The sequence below is a fragment of the Pongo pygmaeus genome, chromosome 16, assembly GCF_028885625.2.
Source record: "Pongo pygmaeus isolate AG05252 chromosome 16, NHGRI_mPonPyg2-v2.0_pri, whole genome shotgun sequence".
NCBI classification, from domain to species: domain Eukaryota; kingdom Metazoa; phylum Chordata; class Mammalia; order Primates; family Hominidae; genus Pongo; species Pongo pygmaeus.
The window spans coordinates 30,391,555-30,413,484 of NC_072389.2; the positions used below are offsets into that span (position 1 = coordinate 30,391,555).

The 21,930-nt window shown below is 48.8% G+C and overlaps 1 long non-coding RNA gene, 14 other non-coding genes and 1 pseudogene across 62 annotated transcripts in view; all 16 read right to left on the minus strand.

Moving 5' to 3' along the window:
* LOC129013555 (uncharacterized) overlaps positions 1–21,930 on the minus strand; it is a 50,990-nt gene that overhangs the window by 27,175 nt on the left and 1,885 nt on the right. For 30 of the 48 annotated variants that reach the window (XR_010123883.1, XR_010123887.1, XR_008493990.2 and 27 more), the window contains exons 2-16: positions 21,079–21,217; positions 19,889–20,048; positions 18,060–18,191; positions 16,938–17,071; positions 14,916–15,049; positions 13,830–13,963; positions 12,689–12,820; positions 10,472–10,588; positions 9,645–9,778; positions 7,848–7,981; positions 6,707–6,840; positions 5,576–5,708; positions 4,434–4,567; positions 3,313–3,554; positions 1,494–1,623 (exon numbers count right to left, since the gene is read on the minus strand). This is a non-coding gene — a long non-coding RNA (uncharacterized LOC129013555). Of the gene's footprint in view, positions 1–396; positions 559–688; positions 815–1,380; positions 1,446–1,493; positions 1,624–3,168; positions 3,268–3,312; positions 3,555–4,283; positions 4,389–4,433; positions 4,568–5,575; positions 5,709–6,556; positions 6,662–6,706; positions 6,841–7,699; positions 7,803–7,847; positions 8,599–9,644; positions 9,807–10,471; positions 10,589–12,688; positions 12,821–13,829; positions 13,964–14,915; positions 15,050–16,937; positions 17,072–18,059; positions 18,192–19,888; positions 20,049–21,078; positions 21,218–21,930 lie in introns of all 48 variants that reach the window. The other 18 variants (XR_010123875.1, XR_010123874.1, XR_010123873.1 and 15 more) reach the window with 16 other exon arrangements.
* Positions 1,337–1,428, minus strand: LOC129014877 (small nucleolar RNA SNORD116). The gene has a single exon (XR_008494402.1). It is a non-coding gene; the product is annotated as a small nucleolar RNA SNORD116 (small nucleolar RNA).
* On the minus strand, positions 3,165–3,256 carry LOC129014865 (small nucleolar RNA SNORD116). Its single transcript, XR_008494390.1, has one exon. It is a non-coding gene; the product is annotated as a small nucleolar RNA SNORD116 (small nucleolar RNA).
* LOC129014866 (small nucleolar RNA SNORD116) lies at positions 4,280–4,371 on the minus strand. The gene has a single exon (XR_008494391.1). It is a non-coding gene; the product is annotated as a small nucleolar RNA SNORD116 (small nucleolar RNA).
* Positions 5,422–5,513, minus strand: LOC129014874 (small nucleolar RNA SNORD116). The gene has a single exon (XR_008494399.1). It is a non-coding gene; the product is annotated as a small nucleolar RNA SNORD116 (small nucleolar RNA).
* On the minus strand, positions 6,553–6,644 carry LOC129014872 (small nucleolar RNA SNORD116). The gene has a single exon (XR_008494397.1). It is a non-coding gene; the product is annotated as a small nucleolar RNA SNORD116 (small nucleolar RNA).
* On the minus strand, positions 7,696–7,787 carry LOC129014871 (small nucleolar RNA SNORD116). The gene has a single exon (XR_008494396.1). It is a non-coding gene; the product is annotated as a small nucleolar RNA SNORD116 (small nucleolar RNA).
* Positions 9,493–9,584, minus strand: LOC129014867 (small nucleolar RNA SNORD116). Its single transcript, XR_008494392.1, has one exon. It is a non-coding gene; the product is annotated as a small nucleolar RNA SNORD116 (small nucleolar RNA).
* LOC129014873 (small nucleolar RNA SNORD116) lies at positions 10,318–10,409 on the minus strand. The gene has a single exon (XR_008494398.1). It is a non-coding gene; the product is annotated as a small nucleolar RNA SNORD116 (small nucleolar RNA).
* LOC129014870 (small nucleolar RNA SNORD116) lies at positions 12,535–12,626 on the minus strand. Its single transcript, XR_008494395.1, has one exon. It is a non-coding gene; the product is annotated as a small nucleolar RNA SNORD116 (small nucleolar RNA).
* On the minus strand, positions 13,676–13,767 carry LOC129014868 (small nucleolar RNA SNORD116). The gene has a single exon (XR_008494393.1). It is a non-coding gene; the product is annotated as a small nucleolar RNA SNORD116 (small nucleolar RNA).
* On the minus strand, positions 14,762–14,853 carry LOC129014889 (small nucleolar RNA SNORD116). Its single transcript, XR_008494414.1, has one exon. It is a non-coding gene; the product is annotated as a small nucleolar RNA SNORD116 (small nucleolar RNA).
* Positions 16,786–16,877, minus strand: LOC129014869 (small nucleolar RNA SNORD116). Its single transcript, XR_008494394.1, has one exon. It is a non-coding gene; the product is annotated as a small nucleolar RNA SNORD116 (small nucleolar RNA).
* Positions 17,906–17,997, minus strand: LOC129014884 (small nucleolar RNA SNORD116). Its single transcript, XR_008494409.1, has one exon. It is a non-coding gene; the product is annotated as a small nucleolar RNA SNORD116 (small nucleolar RNA).
* On the minus strand, positions 19,719–19,826 carry LOC129014891 (small nucleolar RNA SNORD116; annotated as a pseudogene).
* On the minus strand, positions 20,742–20,836 carry LOC129014888 (small nucleolar RNA SNORD116). Its single transcript, XR_008494413.1, has one exon. It is a non-coding gene; the product is annotated as a small nucleolar RNA SNORD116 (small nucleolar RNA).

Genomic DNA, 21,930 nt, shown 5'->3' on the forward strand with positions numbered 1-21,930 from the left:
TGGACACAAGTCCACATGGGATACCTAATTTTGTGCTCTCCCTGTCACACAACCCCTGGGCAGTGAATCCTGCAATAAGATTTAGGAAGAAAACTGCCTTTGACCTTAGGCAGGAGGTCAACACGGCCCCAAAACTGACCTCTAACATACTTCTTCTTAAAGGGCCCCAAGAGAGGTATCCACAATGACCAGACAGTGCCCCTAAAACAACAGAAATTCCAGTAGCACTAGGATAGCAGAATGACCCAGACTTAGCACTGCAAGGAGTACAAGTACAACCACAAGGACATAAAATATCTAAAAAAGACCTCCTGAAAAAGTTTCCAGATCACTGAGATTATTGCAGAAAGAGACTGATACCAGACTTCATACATAGGAGAGAATGGGGTCACTTACGTAAACCAATATATTTTGGTTTTGCTGCTGTTCACTTGAGCTACCATCCACACTGCTGTTACATCACCACACTTAATGTTGGGATAACCACAACATTTTTTTTTTTCTGATATCAACCCGATATACTCCAATAAAACATTCCCTGGAGAAAAACACATGTGACTGGGGATGGAACAAAGACTGTCAGGAAACAAAAGCAATCTGCTGAAAGGCACTCCCATGTAGACATCAGATCATATTCCATTCCCAGCACCCCAGGGCCAACATGGCATTTGTGATGTGCAGTACACACCATGCAAAACAGACTCGTAAATGTGGCGGACCATCCTCATCTTAGGGTACCAAGTCAACACATGTATGGCGCTTTCTCATTCCCACCTGGAGTATCCATCACCAGCCATGGGATTTCAGTTTCTCCCTGGGGACACACAAATCATAAATGGAGCTGATCTACAGGGTACTCTCCAGAAAGAAAATAAGCATCACCAACCTCCTCACAACTGACTTCCACTGCTGCTACAAAAACACCATGGGCACTGAAAAGTCCTCAGCCATGAAAAAAAATGAGCCAAAGAACAACAAAGGTGTGGCCTTGGGCTCTCTTCCCAACCACAAGGAGCTATCTACCTCTGGGGGACAACGGAACCCAGAGCCAGCACTCAAGGACAAACTTGGCCACACAGAGGTGGGTTACCGGCTAACTCTTCTGTGCCACTTGCACATTCACCCAGTCCTGCAGACATTGTGCATGCTACCCCAGCCTCACAGAGACAAGTCCTTCACATAAGGAATCCCCTCTGCACAGGAGCACCTACTGCCCTGTGACTCCCTTTGATCCAAAGTGGACCCCATACTAAGCCCGGATGGATGGCTTAGTGCAACCCACATCAACAAATAGAAGTTGTCTCTCTCTCTCTAACTCCAGTTGGAGCCACGTGCTGGACCTCAGTTTAACGAGGACGACGGTATAGAGTTTTCGCTCACTTTGTTCAGCTTTCCAAGGAATGCATGTATTGAGGTCATCATCGATCCATGCACAGTCTTTATCCCTGCAAAGAAGGAACATCGGGGCTTTTGGAAAATGGACATTTACCAACCTGTGGGATCCACCAGCACCCAACGGAGACCACATTCCACATGTCAAGGGGCTCCCTGCCCTCTCTAGGGATCTCCCAAGATGAAGACTGTCCCTCGTAGCCACTGGCCTTACTTCCATGGCCACAATACCTGGGAAGTGCAGAGGAAAAACGGGTGTGCTTAAGAACGGCAGGCAGGTACACATGTCAAAAGGGCCATTCCACTCGACTAACTGTGGTATATCCCATATGTGCTTTCCACAGGCTACTCCCCTTTTGGGATGGATGTATGGGTCTACCCAGGAATGAAGATAGCAGACATGTTAATTTTGAAGGCACCATCAAGCTACAGAGCCCTAAGTGTAAGAACTCTCTCAAAACCACTCATTTGTCACCACTGACTCAAAAGCCCTCCTCTTGGTCATCAGAGAAGACACAGGCCACAGGGCTATTTAAATGAGGAGAGTTTTGGGGAAAAACTCTTCCAGTACAAAAGGCAATTTTCCTTCAGCCTTGAAGACTTTTCACCCTGGGCTGCTTAAACACTTTTCAGATTGAGAAAAACGTTCAATAACAACTTAACCTCTACCTCAGCGTCTTCCTCACAGGTGCAGCTCAGGGATCCAGAGGACCACCAGACACACTGAATCCCACATGGCTTCTAAGGCACTGTGGCTGAGAACACCACACATTTTAAGGCACTTGCCTTTGAACATGGCCGCGCAGTGCAAAACCTATGCATCACTGCCTGTGGACACTAGCCCTGTCCTACAACAAGATAACTATTTCACAAAGAAGACTCCTGGGAAGAATTAGGAGGAATTAGAAAATAACCCAACATCACGAGCCACTAAGGTATTTAAGCAAAGAGACCTTCCTGGACCATGTTTCCGAGCAGAGATCACCAGGATATGCGAACTCACACACTTATCATCGGGCACGTTGACTGCATCGAGGTGTCTGAGTGGTTCAGAGGCAAAGTATGCACAACCTACGATGCGTAGAAACCCTGGGCCGATATAAGCTCAAATGCCTAATGGAGACAAGCATCTCACAGTCTGAGGAGTTGCAGAAACACGTGGACCCGCAATCACATTCCTGTCCCAGCACCCCGAGGTCATCATGAAATGAAATGTGGGCCCCCTACAATGCCCGAAAGAGGCCCACAGGCATCACTCCACGACCACATGGAATATGCTGTCCAGTACATGTACATGCAGACCTCTCCCCTTCCCACTGCCCCCTTCAGGGGCCATGGGACTGGTTTCCTCCTATGAACATACAAGTTCAACATGGATACCCTCTCTGGGCTCCTCTGGAGAAAGCAAATCAGCATCAACATCCTCCTGAGGACTGCCTGCCCTCAATGCTACCTAAACACCATGGGAACGCCCACGTCCCCAAATGAGGATGAAAGTGAATCAAAGAAGTGCCCAGGAACAACATTGTGCTATGTCCCCATGCAGAAGCCACTGTCTTCCTCTGGGGAGTGCAGGAGCCAAGGAGTATGAATCAAGGACACACATAGCCGCGCAGAAGGAAGTGCTTCAACTAAGCTGTCTCTCAGCCACAGAAGTCCAAAATGCCCAGCTACTCCACTTCACCAAAGACGACCCCATCCCAAGTGCTGACATAGCCCTTGTCAACAAACGGACATTGTCCCTCTCTCTAGCCCCTGATGAGCAGTATGCTGGACCTCAGTTCGACGAGGATGACGGTATAGAGTTTTCACTCATTTTGTTCAGCTTTCCAAGGAATGTATATATGGAAGTCATCATCGATCCAGTCCTTGCCCCTGCAAATGAGGAAAATCAGCATGCTTTAAGAAGGAATCACTTACATTCAGGAGGGATCCAACAGCCTCCGAAAGAGCCCACACTCCATGTGTCCCGGGACTTCTGCCATCTCCCAGGATCGCATGAGATGACAATCATCCCTTGCTGATGTGAGCCTGCTTTTTATACCAACACCACCAGGGAGGTGCAGAGAAAACATGGACGTGCATCAGAAAGGCAGGCATGCGCACAGGTTCCAAAGGCCATGTCATCCAGCTCCCTGCTGTCTGCCTGTCTCTGGCCTCACCTGTTCATAAACACAGAAATGCATGGACACAAGGATGCTCGTCTGGGAGTCAGGAGCCTTCAGAGTACATCATCCCACTAAAGAGCATGTTTAGCATCCTTCTCAACATCGTTGGTTCAATACCTACAATGATGCTCACAAAAGCCTTGGGACCCTGGGCCCCTAATGAGAAAGGCTTTAACCTATATTGGGTTTAGGATAAGCCAGGGACTCCTTGGGTATCAGAACCAATGAGCAGGAGCTCACTTGTTCATGCAATGTACATGTCCCTCAAACACATGGGATACAACATGGGCACACAGGCACATAGGCTATGCCTGGTGACCAAAACTCTAATGTCCTCAACCAAGGACAAAGCCAACAAATGACAAAGATGTGGCCTTGTATTCTCCTCCCAACCAGATAGATCTGTTTCCTTCCGGGGGACCTAGGAAACCAGAATGAGGACTCAAGAACAAATTGGCAACCAGAGGCGGGCTACCAGCTAACTCTTGCTAGGCCACATGGACATTCACCTAGTCCTGCAGACAATGCATGTGTTACCCATCCTCACTGACAAAGTCCTTCAAATAAGAAATTTCCTATACATGGGAGCCACCACTCTCCTGTGACCCCCATTACCCATAAAAGACCCCATCCTAAGCCTGAACAGACGCCTTGGTATAACCCATGTCAACAAACGGATGTTGGCCCTCTCTGTCTAGCCCCTGTTGGAGTAATGTGCTGGACCTCAGTTCGACGAGGATGACGGTATAGAGTTTTCACTCATTTTGTTCAGCTTTCCAAGGAATGTATATATGGAAGTCATCATCGATCCATGCACACTGTTCGTCCCTGCAAATGAGGAAAATCAGAGTGCTCTGGGAAAGAAGTGCTTACATTCAGAAGGGATCCAACAACTTCCAAAGGAGCCTTTGCCATTTGTGTCCAGGGGCTTCCTGGTGTCTCCATGGCTCACACGAGGTAACAATTGTCCCTCGCCAATATGGGCCTGCCCTCCATGCCAATGCTACCTGGGAGGTGCAGAGGAAACACAGGTGTGCTTCAGAAAGGCAGACAGGTGCGCAGGTCATGAGGGCCATGTCATCCAGTCCCCTGCAATATATCTACTATCTGCCTGTCTCTGGCCTCCCCTGTTCATGGACGCAGAAAAGCATGGATGCAGGGATGCTCGTCTAGGGGCTGGGGGCCCCTGCAGTACACCATCCTGCCAAAGAGCACTGACACTGACCATCCCTCTCAACACCACTGCTTCAACGCCTGCAATGCCACTCACAAAAGCCTTGCGGCCCTGAACCCCTAAGGAGGAAGGCTTTAACCTACATCGGGTTTAGGATAAGCTAGGGACTCCTTTGGTATCAGAACCAGCTTGGAGCAGGAGCTCACCTGTAAGTGCAAAATACATGTCCTCAAAACACATGGGATACATCACAGGCACAAAGGCACATAGGCTATGCCTGGTGACCAAAACTCTAATGTCCTCAACCAAGGACAAAGTTAGCCAACAAATGACAAAGATGTGGCCTTGTACCCACCTCCCAACCACACAGATCTGTTTTCCTCCGTGGGACCTAAGAACCCAGAACAAAGACTCAAAAACAAATTGGCAACCAGAGGCGGGCTACCAGCTAACTCTTGTTAGGCCACATGGACACTCACCTAGTCCTGCAGACAATGCATGTGTTACCCACCCTCACTGACAGTCCTTCAAACAAGAAATTTCCTATACGTGGGAGCCACCACTCTCCTGTGACCCCCATCACCCATAAAAGACCCCATCCTAAGCCTGAACAGACGCCTTGGTATAACCCATGTCAACAAACGGATGTTGACCCTCTCTGTCTAGCCCCTGTTGGAGTAATGTGCTGGACCTCAGTTCGACGAGGATGACGGTATAGAGTTTTCACTCATTTTGTTCAGCTTTCCAAGGAATGTATACATGGAAGTCATCATCGATCCACGCACAGGTTTCATCCCTGCAAATGAGGAAACTCAGGGTGCTTTGGAATGAAATCACTTACCTTCGGGAGGGTTTCAACAGCCTATGACAGAGTCCACATCATGTGTTTCCAGGGGCTTCCTGCCATCTCCAAGAATCATACAAGATGACAATCATTCCTCATGATACGAGTCTGCCTTTTATGCCAACACCACCTGTGAAGTGCAAAGGAAACACAGGCGTGCTTCAGAAAGGCAGACAGGTTGCACACGTCACAAGGGCCATGTTATCCAGTCCCCTGTGACACATCTGCTATTTTCCTATGGCCTCCCCTGTTCATGGACACAGAAATGCATGGATGCAGGGATGCTCATCTCAGGGCCAGGGGCCCTCGAGGTGCACCATCCCACTAAAGAGCACTGATGTTGGGCATCCCTCTCAACATTGTTGCTACAACACCTGCAATGGTGCTCACAAAAGCCTTGGGGCCATGAATCCCGAAAGAGGAAGCCACTGACCTAAATCAGGTTTGGAATAACCCAGAGACTCCTTGCCTGACAGCCCCAGCTTGGAGCAGAAGCCCACCTGATCATGCAATACACAAATCCTCATAACACATGGGATATGACATGGGCATGCGGCAAAGAGGCTATGCTGGGTGCCTGGAAATACAACGTCCTCCGCCAAGGACAAAACGAGCTAACAAATGAGAATAGTGTAGGCTTGCGCTCTCCCCGCAACCACGGGATCTGTCATCCTCTGGGAATCCAGAGCTTGGACTCAAGAACAAACTTGGCCAGCAGAGGCAGGCTACCCACAAATTCTTTCCATGCCACCTGCCATTCACCTAGTCCTTCAGACAGTAGGTGAGTTATACTGCCCAGGGAGAAAGAAGTCCTTCAAACAAGGAATTTCCCGTGCAGGGGAGCTCCCACTTCCCTGTGACTTCCAATTGCCCAAAGGGACCCCATCCTAAGCCAGGATGGACCCCTTGGTGCAACCCATATCAACAAACGAATGTTGGCCCTCTCTGTCGAGCCCCTGATGGAGTAATGTGCTGGACCTCAGTTCGACGAGGATGACGGTATAGAGTTTTCACTCATTTTGTTCAGCTTTCCAAGGAATGTATATATGGAAGTCATCATTGATCCACGCACAGTGTTTGTCCCTGCAAATGAGGAAAATCAGAGTGCTCTGGAAAAGAACTGCTTACATGCAGAAGGGATCCAACAACTTCCAAAGGAGCCTTTGCCATTTGTGTCCAGGGGCTTCCTGGTATCTCTATGGCTCACACGAGGTAACAATTGTCCCTCACCAACATGGGCCTGCCTTCCATGCCAATGCTACCTGGGAGGTGCAGAGGAAACACAAGCATGCTTCAGAAAGGCAGACAGGTACACAGGTGACAAGGGCCATGTCATCTAGCCCCCTGCGATACATCTGGAATCTGGCTGTCTCTGGCTTCAACTATTTATGGACACAGAAATGCATGTACATGGGGATGCACGTCTGGGTTCAGGGTGCCCTTATAGTGCATCATCTCGCTAAAGAGCACTAATGTTGAGCATCCCTCTCAACACCCTTGCTTCCACACCTGCAATGCAGCTCACAATAGCCTCGGGGCGATGCAGTCCTAATGGGAAGACTTTGACCTACACCGGGATCAGGATAAGCCAGAGTCTCATTGCCTATCAGACTCAGCTTGGAGTGGCAGCCTACGTGTTCATGCCACATGCATGTGCTCACAATGCATGGGACACAACACGGGCACGCTGGCCTGAAAGTTATGCCTGCTCACCACAACTTCATTGTCCTCAATGAATGATGAAATGAACAGAAAAACAACAAAAGTATGGCACTGTGCTGTCTTCTCAAGCACAATCACCTGTCCTCCTACAAGGAATATGGAAACCCAGAGCCAGGACCCAAGGACAAACTGCCATGCAGAGGCAGGCTACAGGCTAACTCTTCCTGGGCAACCTGCACATTCACCTACTCCTGCGGACAGCCTGTGGTACCCTGGCCTCACAAATAGAGTCCTTCAAACAAGGAATCTCCTGTGTACATAGCCTCCACTCCCCCGCCATTCTCCTTTGCCCAAACGAGACCCCATCCTAAGCCTGGATGGAACCCCTTGGGGCAATGGGCATCATCAAATGAAATTTGTCCCTCTCTCTCTAGCCCCTGTAAGAGCAACGTGCTGGACCTCAGTTCGACGAGGATGACGGTATAGAGTTTTCACTCATTTTGTTCAGCTTTCCAAGGAATGTACATATGGAAGTCATCATCGATCCAGGCAGTCTTTGTCCCTGCAGAGAAGGAATATCTGCAGCTTTTGAGAAATGGACACTTACCATCCTAAGGAATCCACTAGCACCTGAAGGAGCCCATGCCACACATATCAAGGGACTCCCTATCATTTCCAGGGATCTCCCAAGACCAAGATTGTCCCTCATGGCCACTGACCTTCCTTCTATGCCCAGGCCACCTGGAAAGTTCAGAGGAAAAACAGGTGTATTTGAGAACAGCAGGCAGGTACACACATTGCAAGGGCCACACCATTCATCCCACTGTGGTGTATCGTGTATGTATTTCCCACGGGCAGCCCCTCTTATTGGGACATGTGCATGGGTGTAACCAGGCATGAAGCTATCACGCACACAAGAATTTTGAGGGCTCCATCCAGCTACAGAGCACCAAGCATAACAAACTCTCTCAACACCACTCATTTGTCACCTCTGAATCAAAAGTCCTGCTCTTGGCCATCAGAGAAGACGAAGGTCATGAGGATCTTTCAGTGGGGACAGGTTCAAGGAAAGCCTCTTCTTGAGTGAAGGGCAATTTTCCTTTGGTCCTGATGTACTTTCACCCCAGGCTCCTTCGACACTCTTCCCACTGAGAAACATGCTCAATCACAAATCAACCTCTACCTCAGGGTTTTCCTCAAAGGTACAGCTCAGGGACCCAGAAGAGCATAAGACATGCTGAATCCTACAGGGCTTCCAAGGCACTATGACTAAGGACACCATACCTCTTACAGCACTTGGTTGTAAACATGGCTGTGGAGTCCAAAACTTATCCATTACTGGCCTACGGACACTAGCCCTGTAATGCAATTCAAAGACAATTTCACAATGACTTGTGTGAACTGTCACACACAATTAGGAGGAATTTGAAAATAACCTAACATCACGAGCCACTAAGGTATTTAAGCACAGAGACCTTGCTGGGTCACATTTCTGAGTAGAAGTCACCAGGATACAGAAACCCATACACTTATCATCAGACACAACAAATGCACCAAGGAAAAGCATCCCACAGAGGTTCCTGAACACAGACCTTCCAAACCAAGTCAGTCTGCAGAGATGCAGGAGCACGTGGACCCACAATTACATTCCCATCCCAGCACCCTGAGGTCATCATGAAATGGACTATGGGCACCCTACAATGCCCGAAAGAGGCTCACAGTTATCGCTCTGTGACCCAGACAGAAGGCTGTGTGGTACACGCATGCACAGCCCTCTCCCCTTCCACTGCCAGGATGCTTCAGGAGCCATGGGACTTGGGTTTCCCCCTCCTGTGGACATAAAAGTTCAACGTAGATACCCTCTCTGGGCTCCTCTACAGGAAGCAAATCAGTATTGCCACCCTCCTCATGACTGCCTGCCCTTGATGATACCCATACACCACAGGAACTCCCATGTCCCCCGACTTAGGATAAAAGTGAGCCGAAGAAGTGCCTGGGAACAACACTGTGCTATGACCCATGCAAAAGTAACTGTCTTCCTCTGGGGAGTGCAGGAGCCAAGGGGTATGAATCGATGACACACATAGCCACACAGAGGGAAGTGCTTCAACCAAGCTGTCTCTCAGCCATACAAGTCCAAAATGCCCAGCTACTCCACTTCACCCAAAGACGATCTCATCCCAAGCATTGATGCAGCCTGTGTCAACAAATGGATGTTGTCCCTCTCTCTAGCCCCTGATGAGCAGTATGCTGGACCTCAGTTCGACGAGGATGACGGTATAGAGTTTTCACTCATTTTGTTCAGCTTTCCAAGGAATGTATATATGGAAGTCATCATCGATCCATGCACATTATTCATGCCCAAAAATGAGGAAAATCAGGACTTTGGAAAGTGGACACTTACATTCAGAAGGGATACAACAGCCTCCAAAGGAGCCCACACCACATGTGTCCAGGGGCCTCATGGCATCTCCAAGGATCGCACAAGAAGATGATCATCCCTCGAAGATACCTCCTTTCCTTTCATGCCAACACCACCTGGGAGGTGCAGATAAACAGGAGTGTGCTTCAAAAAAGCAGACACATTCACAGGTCATGAGGGCCGTGTCATCTGGCCCCTTATGGTGTATCTGCTATCTGCCTGTCTCTGGCTTCCTTGTTTATGGATATAACCAGAACTGCAATGTCCTTGAACAATGATGAAAATGAGTGGAAAAAACAGCAAAGGTGTGGCCTTGTGCTCTCTTCCCAAGCAGAAACATCTGTCTTTCCTCAAGGGAATGATGGAACCCAGAGCTAAGACTCAAGGACAAATATGGCCACCAGAGGCGGGCTACAGGCTAAGTCTTCCCATGCCACCTTCACATTCACATAGTCCTACAGACAGTGTGTATGTGTTACCTTGCAGAGAGAAGTCCCTCAAACAAACAATTTCCTATTTATGAGAGATCCCACAACCCTGTGACTATCCCTTGCAGAAAGGGAGCCCCTCCTACAACTGAACAAACCCCTTGGTGCAACCTGCAGCAACAAATGAAACTTGGCCCTCACTCCAGCCCCTGTAAGAGCAATGTGCTGGACCTCAGTTCGACGAGGATGACGGTATAGAGTTTTCACTCATTTTGTTCAGCTTTCCAAGGAATGCATGTATGAAAGTCATCATCGATCCACGCACAGTCTTCACGCCCACAAGGGAGTAACATTAGGGGGTTCTGGGGAATAGATACTTACCAGCACCTGAAGAAGCCCACACCACACATGTCCTAGGACTCCCTGCCACATCCAGTGATCTGCTAAGAACAAGATCATCCATTGTCTCCACTGGCCTTCCTTCCATGCCCACACCACCTAGGAAGTACAGAGGCAACACGGGTGTGCTTGAGAAAGGCAGGCAAATACATAGGTCACAAGGGCCATGCCATTCAACCCCCTGTGGGATACCCTATCGCTACTTCCCATGGGATACCATTTCAGGATGTGTGCATGGGAGTACCCATGCATGAAGGTTTGAGGCACACATACATTTTGAGGGCACCAGCAAGCTTCAGAGCACTAAATGTGAAGAACTCTGGACACCACTCATTTGGTGCCCCGACTCAAAAGCCCTTCCTTTGGCCATCAGAGAAGACAGAGACCATAGAGATATTTGAATGGGGAGAGTTTTGGGGAAAAAAAAAACTCTTCCTGTGCATAGGCCAATTTTCCTTCAGCCTTGAAGCATTTTTACTGCAAGCATCTGTCAACACACTTCGCATTCAAGAAACATGTTCAATCACAAATCAACCTCCACCTCGGGGTCTTTCTCACAGGTGCAGCTCAGGGACCCAGAAAAGCATCAGACACACTGAATCCCACAGGGCTTCTAAGGTGCTGCAGATGAGAACACCATACATCTTAAGGCACTTGCATGCAAACATGACCGCGGAGTCCAAAACCTATCCATCACTGGTCTGTGGACACTAGCCCTGTCCTACATGATGATTATTTCACAAACAAGTCTGTTGTGAAGAATTAGAAGCATTTAAAAAATAGTCTAACATCATGAGACACTGAGGTATTTAAACACAGTGACCTTGCTGGATTGCTTTTCTGAGTAGAAGTCACCATGATATGGGAACTCACACACGTATCACCGGCACCTCAACCGCATCGAAGTGCCTGAGCAGTTCAGAGGCAAACGACATCAGCCTTTCCCTAAAAAATCATCCCCAAATCAACACAGGGAAACAGGGAGCAAACAACCTTTGCTAGCAGTATGCACTACATGTTGACCTGGGCTGATACCATCTCAAATTCTTTTTTTTTTTTGAGACAGAGTTTCGCTTTTTTGCCCAGGCTGGAGTGAAGTGGCCCGCTCTTGGCTCACTGCAACCTCCGCCCCCTGGGTTCAAGCACTTCTCCTGCCTCCACCTCCCGAGTAGCTGGGATTATAGGTGCCCACCACCGTGCCCGGCTAATTTTTTTATGTATTTTTAGTAGAGACGGGGTTTCGCCATGTTAGCCAGGCTGGTCTTGAACTCCTGGCCTCAGGTGATCCACCCGCCTCGGCCTCCCAAAGTGCTGGGATTACAGGCGTGAGCCACCGTGCCCAGCCCCATCTCAAATTCTTAATGGAGACAAGCATTCCACAGAGGGCCTGAACACAAACCTGCCAAACCAAGTCAGTCTGTGGAGTTGTGGGAACACGTGGATTCGCAATTACATTCCCATCCCAGCATCCCAAGGTCATCATAAAATAAACTGTATGCACCCTACAACACCCAAAAGAGGCTCACAGTCATCTCTCCACAACCCAGACAAAATAATGTGTGGTAAATGCAATGTGCAGCTTTCTCCCCTTCTAACCACCAGGACCCTCCTGGGACCATGCGGTTTGGGTTTCCTCCTATGGACAAACAAGTTCAGTGTGGATACCCTCTCTGGGCTCCTCTGCAGAAAGCAAATCAGCATTGCCATCCTCCTGAAGACTGCCTGCCCCTGATGCTATCCAAACACCATGGGAAGTCCTACGTCCCATGCCAAGGATGAAAGTGAGTGAAAGAGGTGCCTGGGAATGACCTTGTGCTGTCTCCCCATGTGGAAGCAATAGTCTTCCTCTGGAGGTCAAGGGACCCAAGGTACAAATCGAGGACACACCTGGCTGCCTTCAATCAAGCTGTCTCTTAGTTACTAATGTCCAAATTCCCAGCTACTCTCCTTTGCCAGAAAAAGACCCCATCCCAAGCCTTGGTGCAGCCTGTGTCAACAAATGGATGTTGTCCCTCTCTCTTGAGCCCCAGATGGAGCAGTGTGCTGGACCTCAGTTTGACGAGGATGACGGTATAGAGTTTTCACTCATTTTGTTCAGCTTTCCAAGGAATGTATATATGGAAGTCATCATCGATCCACACACAATCTCCATCCCTGCAAATGAGGAAACTCAGGGTGCTTTGGAATGGAATCACTTACATCCAGGAGGATTCCAACAGCCTCTGGGGGAGCCCACACCGTCTATGTCCAGGGCTTCCTGCCATCTCCAAGGATCACACGAGATGATGATCATCTCTCATGACACAGGTTTGCCTTTTACACGAACACTACCTGCGAAGTGCAGAGGATAAAGAAGCATGCTTCAGAAAGGCAGACAGGTGCACAGGTCACGAGGGCCATGCTATCTTCCCCCTGTGGTTTATCTGGAATATGCCTGTCTCTGGCTTCCCTTGTTCGTGAACCCAGAAATTTATGGACACAAGTATGCTCGTCTTGGGGATGGCGGCCCTCAGAATGCATCATCCCGCTAAAGAGCACTGATGTTGAGCATCCTTCTCAATATCCTTGTTTCAACACCTACAATGCCAGTCACAAAATAATCAAGGCCCTGCACCCCTAAAGAGGAAGCCATTGACCTATATCTGGTTTGGGATAACCCAGAGCCTCGTTGTCTATCATTCCCAGTTTGGAGAGGAAGCCTACCTGTTTATGCCAAATACACATCCTCACAACGCACAGTATACAACATGGGCACATAGGCACAGAGGCTATGCTGAGTAAACACAACTCCAACATCCTCAGCCAAAGACAAAATAAGCCAGCAAATGGCAAAGGTGTAGCCTTTTGCTCTCCCTGCAACCAGAAGGATCTGTCTTCCTCTGGGGGACTTCGGTACCCAGAGCTTGGACTCAAGGACAAACTTGGCCACCAGAGGCAGGCTACCAGTTAACTCTTCCCATGCAATCTGCCATTCACCTAGTCCTCCAGACAGCTCGTGAGTTATCCCGCCCTAGGACACAGAAGTCCTTCAAACAAGGAATGTCCTGTGCATGGGAGATCCTACTCCCCTGTGTCTACCATTCACCCAAAAAAACCCCATCCTAAGCCTGGATGGACCCCTTGGTGCAACCCATGTCAACGAATGAATGTTGGCCCTCTGTCTAGCCCCTGTTGGAGTAATGTGCTGGACCTCAGTTCGACGAGGATGACGGTATAGAGTTTTCACTCATTTTGTTCAGCTTTCCAAGGAATGTATATATGGAAGTCATCATCGATCCACGCACAATCTCCATCCCTGCAAATGAGGAAAATCAGGGTGCACTGGGAAGGAATTGCTTACATTCAGGATGGATCCAACAGCCTCCAAGGAAGCCTACACCATGTGTGTCCAGGAGCTTCCTGGCATCTCTGAGGTTAACATGAGATGATGATTGTCCCTCACCAACGTGGGCCTGGCCAATTCATCACTTCCACCTGGGAGGTGAAGAGGAAACACGGGTGTGCTTGAGAAAATCTGACAGATGTGCAGTACACAAAGGCCATGTCCTCTGGTCTCCTGCAGGGTATCTGGTTGATACCCAACTCTGGCTTTACCTGATTTTGGACACAGAAACTCATGGACAAGGGCTCAGGTGCCCTTGTAGTAGTGCATCAGCATGCTAAAGAGCACTGACATTGAGCATCCTTCTCAACATCCTTACATCGACACCTATAATGTCACTCACAAAAGCTACAGGGCCATGCAATTTTAATGAGGAAGCCATTGACGTACACTGGGCTGGGGTTAAGCTAGAGACTCCTTGCCTATTGGGCCCAGCTTGCAGTGGGAACCTGTGTGTTCCTGCCATATGCATGTACTCACAATGCATGGAACACAACATGAAAGCTATGCCAGGCGATTGGACCTCCACTGTTCTCAAACCAAGAATGAAAAAAAAAAAAGGCAAAAGTATGGCCTTGTTCTCTCTTCCCAAGCACAATTACTTGTCTTCCTCCAGGGGTTGTGGGAACCCAGAGCCAGGAGTCAAGGACAACCTTGGCCACCCAGAGGCAGGCTACAGGTTAACTCTCCCCGAGCAACCTGCACATTCACCTAGTACCACGGACTGCATGTGTGCTACCCCAGCCTTGTAGACAGAAGTCCTGTGCACATAGCCTCAACTCCCCTGTGACTGTCCTTCACCCAAACGGAATCCCTTCCTAAGCCTGGACGAATGCTTCATGCAACAGGCATCAAAAAAAAATGAGAGTTGTCCCTCTATAGCCCCTGGTGGACCTCAGTTCAGCTAAGACAATAGTACGGAGTTCCCACTCATTTTGTTCAGCTTTTCAAGGAATGCATGTATGGAAGTCATCATTGGTCCATGCACAGTATTCATCCCTGTAAAGGAAGAACATTAGGGTCTTTTAAGAAATGAACACTTACCATATGAAGGGATCCACCGGCACCCGAAGGAGCCCATGCCACATGTGTCCATGGGTTCCCTGCCATCTCCAGGGATCTCCCAAGATGAAGTTCATCCCTTGCAGCCTCTGTCTTTCTTTGCATGCCCATACCACCTGGGAAGTGCAGAGGAAAAACAGGTGTGCTTGAGAAAGGCAGGCAGGTACACAGTTTGCAAGGGCCATGTCATTTGTCCTGCCATGTTGTATTCTATATCTACCTCCCACGGGTGACCTCTCTTTGGGGATGTGTGCACAGATATACCCAGGCATGAAGGTATAAGGCAGGCACGCATTTCAAGGGCACCATCAAACTAGAGAACACTAAGCGTGAAGAATTCTCTCAATACCACACTTTCACCACCCCTAACTCAAAAGCCCTTCTCTTAGCCATCAGAGAAGACAACAGCCATGAGGATATTTCAATGTGGAGAGCTGCAGGGAAAAAGTGTTCCAGCACAAAGAACAACTTTCCTTCGGCCTTGAAGCATTTTTACCACGGGCTCCTTCCACACACTTTGCATTGAGAAACACATTCAATCACAAATCAACCTCCACCTCTGGCCTTCCTCACAGGTGCAGCTCAGGGACCCAGAAAAGCATCAGACATGCTGAATCCTACAGGGCTTCTATGGTGCTGTCCCTGAGAACACCATACATCTTAAGCCACTTGCCTGTGAACATGACCACAGAGTACAAAACCTCTCCATCACTGGCCTGCAGATGACAGCCCTCATGCAATTTCATGACTATTTCACAAAGACGACTGTTGTGAAGAATTAGGAGGAATTTGAAAATAACCTAACATCATAAGACAATGGAGAATTTAAGTGCAGAGACCTTGACGGGTCACTTTTCTGAGTAGATGTTACCACAACATGGGAAGTGATGCACTCTTAACCTCAACTGCACTGAAGTGCCTGAGCAGTTTAGAAGCAAATGGCATCAGGCTCTCCTGAGGAAAACTTCCCCCCATCAATACAGAGGGAGCAACAAGCCCTTTCAGCAGTATGTACAACCATGGAAGAGTAGAAACCCTGGGCCAATATCTGCTCCAATGCCCAACACAGACAAGCATCCCACAGGGGGTCCTGAACACAGACCTCTCAAACCAAGTCAGTCTGCGAAGTGGCAGGAACACAGGGACTTGCAATCTCATTCCCATCCCGGCACCCCAAGATCATCATGAAATGGACCATGGGCACCCTACAACTCCCAAAAGAGGCTCATAGTCATTGCTCCACGACCCACATGGAATGTCATTTGGTACATGCATGCACAGCCCTCTCCCCGCTTCCCGCCACCAGTACACTGCAGAGACCACAGGACTTGGGTTTCCTCCTATGGACATATGAGTTCAATGTGGATACCCTCCCTGGGCTCCTCTGCAGAAAGTAAATCAGCTCATCACCCACCTCATGGCTGCCTGCCCCTGATGCTACCCAAATACCGTGGGAACTCCCACATCCTCGACTGAGAATGAAAGTAAGCCGAAGAAGTGTCCAGGAATGACGTGCTCTCTCCCCAAAGGAAAGCAATGGTATTCCTGTGCAAGCGGGGAGGCGACGAACCAAAAAGCTACGAATCAAGGACACACACAGCCATGCACAGGGAGGCTACTGGCTACTGCTTCCTGTGCCACCTGCAGCTTCAAGTTTTGCAGGTTGGCAGTGTGCTTACCCCACCCTCTCAGAGGAAATTCCTTCAACCAAGCTGTCTCTCAGCTACAGAAGTCCAAAAAGCCCAGACACTCACATTCACCCAAAGAGGACAACATCCTAAGCCAGGGTGTAGACCATGTCAACAAACAGATGTTGGCCCCCTCTCCCTGCCCTCCAATGTAGCAGCGTGCTGGACCTCAGTTCGACGAGGATGACGGTATAGAGTTTTCACTCATTTTGTTCAGCTTTCCAAGGAATGTATATATGGAAGTCATCATCGATCCAGGCACAATCTTTGTTTCTGCAAATGAGGAAAACCAGGGCTTTGGGAAGGGCTTGCTTACATTCACGAAGGATCCAAAAGCCTCTGAAGGAGCCCATGCCACATGTGTCAAGGGGCTTCCTGGCATCTCCAAGGATCACATGAGAGGATGATCATCCCTCACAGACACAGTCCTTCCTTCCATGCCAACGCCACCTGGGAGGTACAGATGAAACATGGGCATGCTTGAGAAAGGCAGACATGTGCAGAGGTCATGAGGGCCATGCCATCTGGCCCCCTGCAGTACATCTACAATATGCCCATCTCTGGCTTCACCTGTTTATGGACGCAGAAATGCATAGACACGGGGATGCACATCTGGATCCTGGGAGCCCATGGAGTACATAATCCCACTAGAGAACTGATGTTGAGCATCCCTTTAAACACCCGTGCACACCTGTAACGTTGATCACAAAAGCCTCGGGGACCTGCACCCCTAACGAGAAAGGCTTTGACCTACATCAGGTTTGAGATAAGCCAGAGACTCGTTGCCTATCAGCCCCAGCTTAGGGCAGGAGGCCAACTGTATGTCTTCATAACACACAGGATACAATAGAGGTACCCAGGCCTGGATGTGAAGCATGCAGGTGACCAGAAATCTATGTATGTAGACAAGGATAAAAATGAGCCAAAAATGAGGCAAAAGTGTGGCCTTATCCTCTTTTCCCAACGAGAAGGACCTGCCTTCCTCCCGATGATGAGAGAACCAAGAACTAAGACTCAAGGACAAACTGGGAGACACAGAGCCTAAGTCCTTTGTGTCACCTGCACATTCACCTAGTCCTGAAGATGGTGTGTGTGCTACCCTGGCCTCACTAAGAGATGTCCTTCACACCAGGAATCTCCTGTGCATGGGAGCTCCCACTCCCCTGGGGCTACCCCTTGCCAAAAGAGAACCCCATCCTAAGCCTGGACAGACCCCTTGGTGCAACCCATGTCAATGAATGAGAGGTGGACCTCTGTCTCTAGCCCCTGTTGAAGCAGTGTGCTGGACCTCAGTTTGAAGAGGATGACGGTATAAAGTTTTCACTCATTTTGTTCAACTTTCCAAGGAACCCATGTATGGAAGTCATCATTGATCCATGCACAGTCCTCATACCTGCAAACATGGAACATTAGGGGCCTTTGAAAAACCAGTACTTACCATCCTGAGGTATCCACCGGCCTGAAGGAGACCATGCCACACATGTTTAGAAGCACTTTGCCATCTCCAAAAATCTCCCAAGATCAAAATCATCCCTTGTGGTCACTGGCCTTCCTTGCATACCAACGCCACCTAAGAAGTACAGGAGCAAAACAGGTGTGCTTGAGAAAGGCAGTGAGGTGCATAGGTGGCAAGGGTCATGTCATTTGTCCTGCTGTGGAGTAATCTGTATCTACCTCCCATGGGCTCCCCTTCTTTCTGCACACATGCATGGGTTTGCCCAAACATGAAGGTAGGAGGCAGGCATGAATTTTTATAGGCACCATCAACTAGAGAGCACTAAGCATGAAGAACACTCTCAACACCACTCTTTTAACACCTCCAACTCAAAAACCCTTCTCCTGGCCATCAGAGAATACAAAGGCTATGGTGACACTTCAGTGAGGAGAGTTTGGAGGAGAAACCTCTTCTTATGCAAAGTTCAACTTTCCTTTGGCCTTGAGGCATTTTCACCCCTGGGGTCCTTCACACTCTTCCCATCCAGAAACATCACAAATCAACCTCCATGCGCACTACACAGGTACAGATCAGGGACCCAGAAGAGCACCAGGCATTCTGAATCCTACAAGATTTCTAAGGTGCTGCAGCTAAGAAAACAAGATCTTAAGGCACTTGCCTGTGAACATAACATCAGAGTCCAACACCTATCCATCACTGGCCTGTGGATGGTAGTCCTGTCCTACCACACAACTATTTCACAAAGAAGACTGCTGTGAAGAATTAGGAGGAATTTGAAAATACCCTAATATCAGGAGACACTGAGGTATATAAGCAAGGAGACCTTCGCAGGTCACATTTCCAAGTAGAAGTCACCATGACGTGGGGGAATGACACACTCTTATAAACCCCAACTGCATCAAGATGTCTGAGCGGTTCAGAGGCAAATGACATCAGGCTCTCCCAAGCAAACCATCCTGAGGACATCATGAAATGGACTTTGGGCATCCTGCAATGTCTTAAAGAGCCTCACAGTCATCACTCCATGATCCACATGGAATGATGCCAGATAAAGGCATGCACAGACCTCTCCCCTTCCAACAGCCACTACCCTTCTTGGGCCATGGAATTTGGATTCTTCTTATAGATGTACAAGTTTACTGTGGAGAGCTTCACCAGGCTCCTTTCCAGAGAGCAAATCGGCATCACCACTGGCTTCGAGATGGCCAACCCTTGATGCTACCGAAACACCATAAGAAGTCCCATGTCCCCGGCCACAGATGAAAGACAATTGAAGAAGTGCTCAGGAATGGCACCATGCTGTCTCCTCATGTGGAATAAACTGTCTTTTTCTGGGGGCTGACAAACCCAAGAGTTATGAATCAAGGACAGACCCAGCCATGCAGAGGTGGGCAACTGGATACTGCCTTCCCGTGGCACCTGCAGGTTTACCTTCTCCTGCACACTGGCAGGATGCTACCCCACCTTCTCACAGGTAAGTCCTTCAACAAACGTATCTCTCAGCCAGGGGAGTACAAAATACTCAGCTACTCAGTTTCACTGAAAGACAACTACATCCTAAGCCTTGGTGCAGACCATGACAACAAACAGATGTTGGCCCCCTAAATCTAGGCCCTGATGGAGAAGCGTGCTGGACCTCAGGGACCTCAGTTAGATGAGGATGATAGTACTGAGTTTTCACTCATTTTCTTCACCTTTCCAAAAAAAAAAAAAAAAAAAAAAAGTATATGTGTAAGTCATCATCAATCTACACACAGTCTTTGTCCCTGCAAGTGAGGAAAATCAGAATGCTTTTAGAAGAAATCACTTACATTCAGGAGAAATCCAAAAGCCTCCAAAGGAGCCCACACCATTTGTATCCAGGGGCCTCATGGCATCTCAAAGATCACACAAGACGAAGACCATCCTTCTTGGACAAGGGCCTTCCTTCCATGCCAATGACATCAGGAAGGTGCAGAGGAAATGAGTGTGCTTCAGAAAGACAGACAAGTACATAGGTCAGGAAGGCCACGTCATCTAGACTCCTGTGGTACGTATGAAATCTGCTTATCTATGGCTTCACATATTTGTGTTCACAGAAACACATATACAGAGTTGCACAAGTGGATTCCGGGTACCCTGGGAGGGCATCATGCCACTAAAGAGCATGGGCGTAGAGCATCCCAATCAACACCATGGCTTCAATACTTGCAATCTGTGTACAAAAGACTTGGTGCCCTGAATGCTGAAAGCCAAAAACTTGTACCACTACTCAGCTCAGGATAAGATAAGAGATGACATGCCAGTCAGCCCAACATTGGAACAAAAGCAAAAACATTCATGAAATATGTACTTCCTCAACATAAAAAAACACAAGGAAACTTTCTCCATGAATGTTGGCGAAAGGCTGTGATTGGTGACCAGAACCTGGCTAAAAAAATCAATCACACGACAAAAATCCAAAACCTAGCATTAAGGGTGAAACCAACTTGACACCAAGAAGAGTAACACTAGAAAAATTCATGGGCTACCCAAGTATGATTCTCAAATACATTTATGATAAAGAATTTTACTATGGTCAAAATGACCAAAAAAACTGAATGCCAATGCCTGGGTAGTGAAGTATCATGTAATATGACAAGGTTACCCATGAATCACAATAAGCCAAAGTGGATGCAATGTGCTGGACCTCAGTTCCGATGAGAACGACGGTATGAGTTCTCACTCATTTTGTTCAGCTTTTCCAAGGAATGTTTTTATGGGGGACTCATCATTGATCCAAGCACATTCAAAGAGGCAGGATGTTTGATATCGCAGGCTGGGCAGTGGGCGAGCTGATGACCTTAAACATCTTCGGCACCCTGGGGAACCCAGAGCTGTGCCACTGAGCAAAAGGTACAGACCATCCACTCTAGGAGAGGAACTCACCATGCCATTAGTGGCCTACTGAAAAACCGCTCATTGTGGGTCTTGGGAATCCCAAAGACACCCTCACTCGCATGAGAGGCAGAGGAATGCTTACCGTCCTGAGCCACCCACCAGCACGGGGTGCACTATGGATACCAGGCCACACCAAAACCAGGACTCTGCGTGGCCTTTGTTGCTCGGGAGAATCGACCATCTTCCTTCCAGCAGGCCTGCGCCTCCCATGGCAACTGCCCCTGAGAAGTGTAAAGAAACCAAATGTACATTTGAGAAATGGGCCCAGGTCCACTGGTCACTTCAATCCCATTCTTACCTGTGGGGCAACTTGCATGGCTGCTTCTCCTTGGCCTCCATGATTGACCTCCATCTCCATGAATGTATCTTACCTGTGTCACTCTGTGGACACACAGGAAGCGTGTGTGTCTGGAACAACCTCACATGCCCATTGCTGCATCTATTTGCCTGTGGCTGTGCACACGTGTGTGTGTGTGTGTGTGTGTGTGTCTCCCAACACTGCAATGGGCAGGTTATAGTCTGCAGCCTCCAGACCTGATCCCCTCAACAAACCAAAGGCTGAAGACCTTCAATCAGTAGGACGTGAACTCCGACCTCAAGGCCACGTGGAAATAGGCCTGAGGTCCCTCGTGTAACAGCCACCATACCCCTGGCGTGAATACAGGCTACTCCTCACAGGGCCTCTGATGTCGGGACCAGACACTGTTCCTTGCTGCACTCCCAGGTAAGGCACATCTGGCAGAAAACCAACCAAAACCTGCGCCAGAAGGCACCTTCCCAATGCTCAGAATGTCGCACTGAAACATGACGTCAAAGCCAGAGGTGGTCTTCCCAACCTAGCCAAACAACCTCAGGAAACAGGCTTCCTCCACTCCACTCAGTCCACGTACGCACATGTGCCCTCAGGATGCCCGAAGAGAATGGCTGCTTCTCC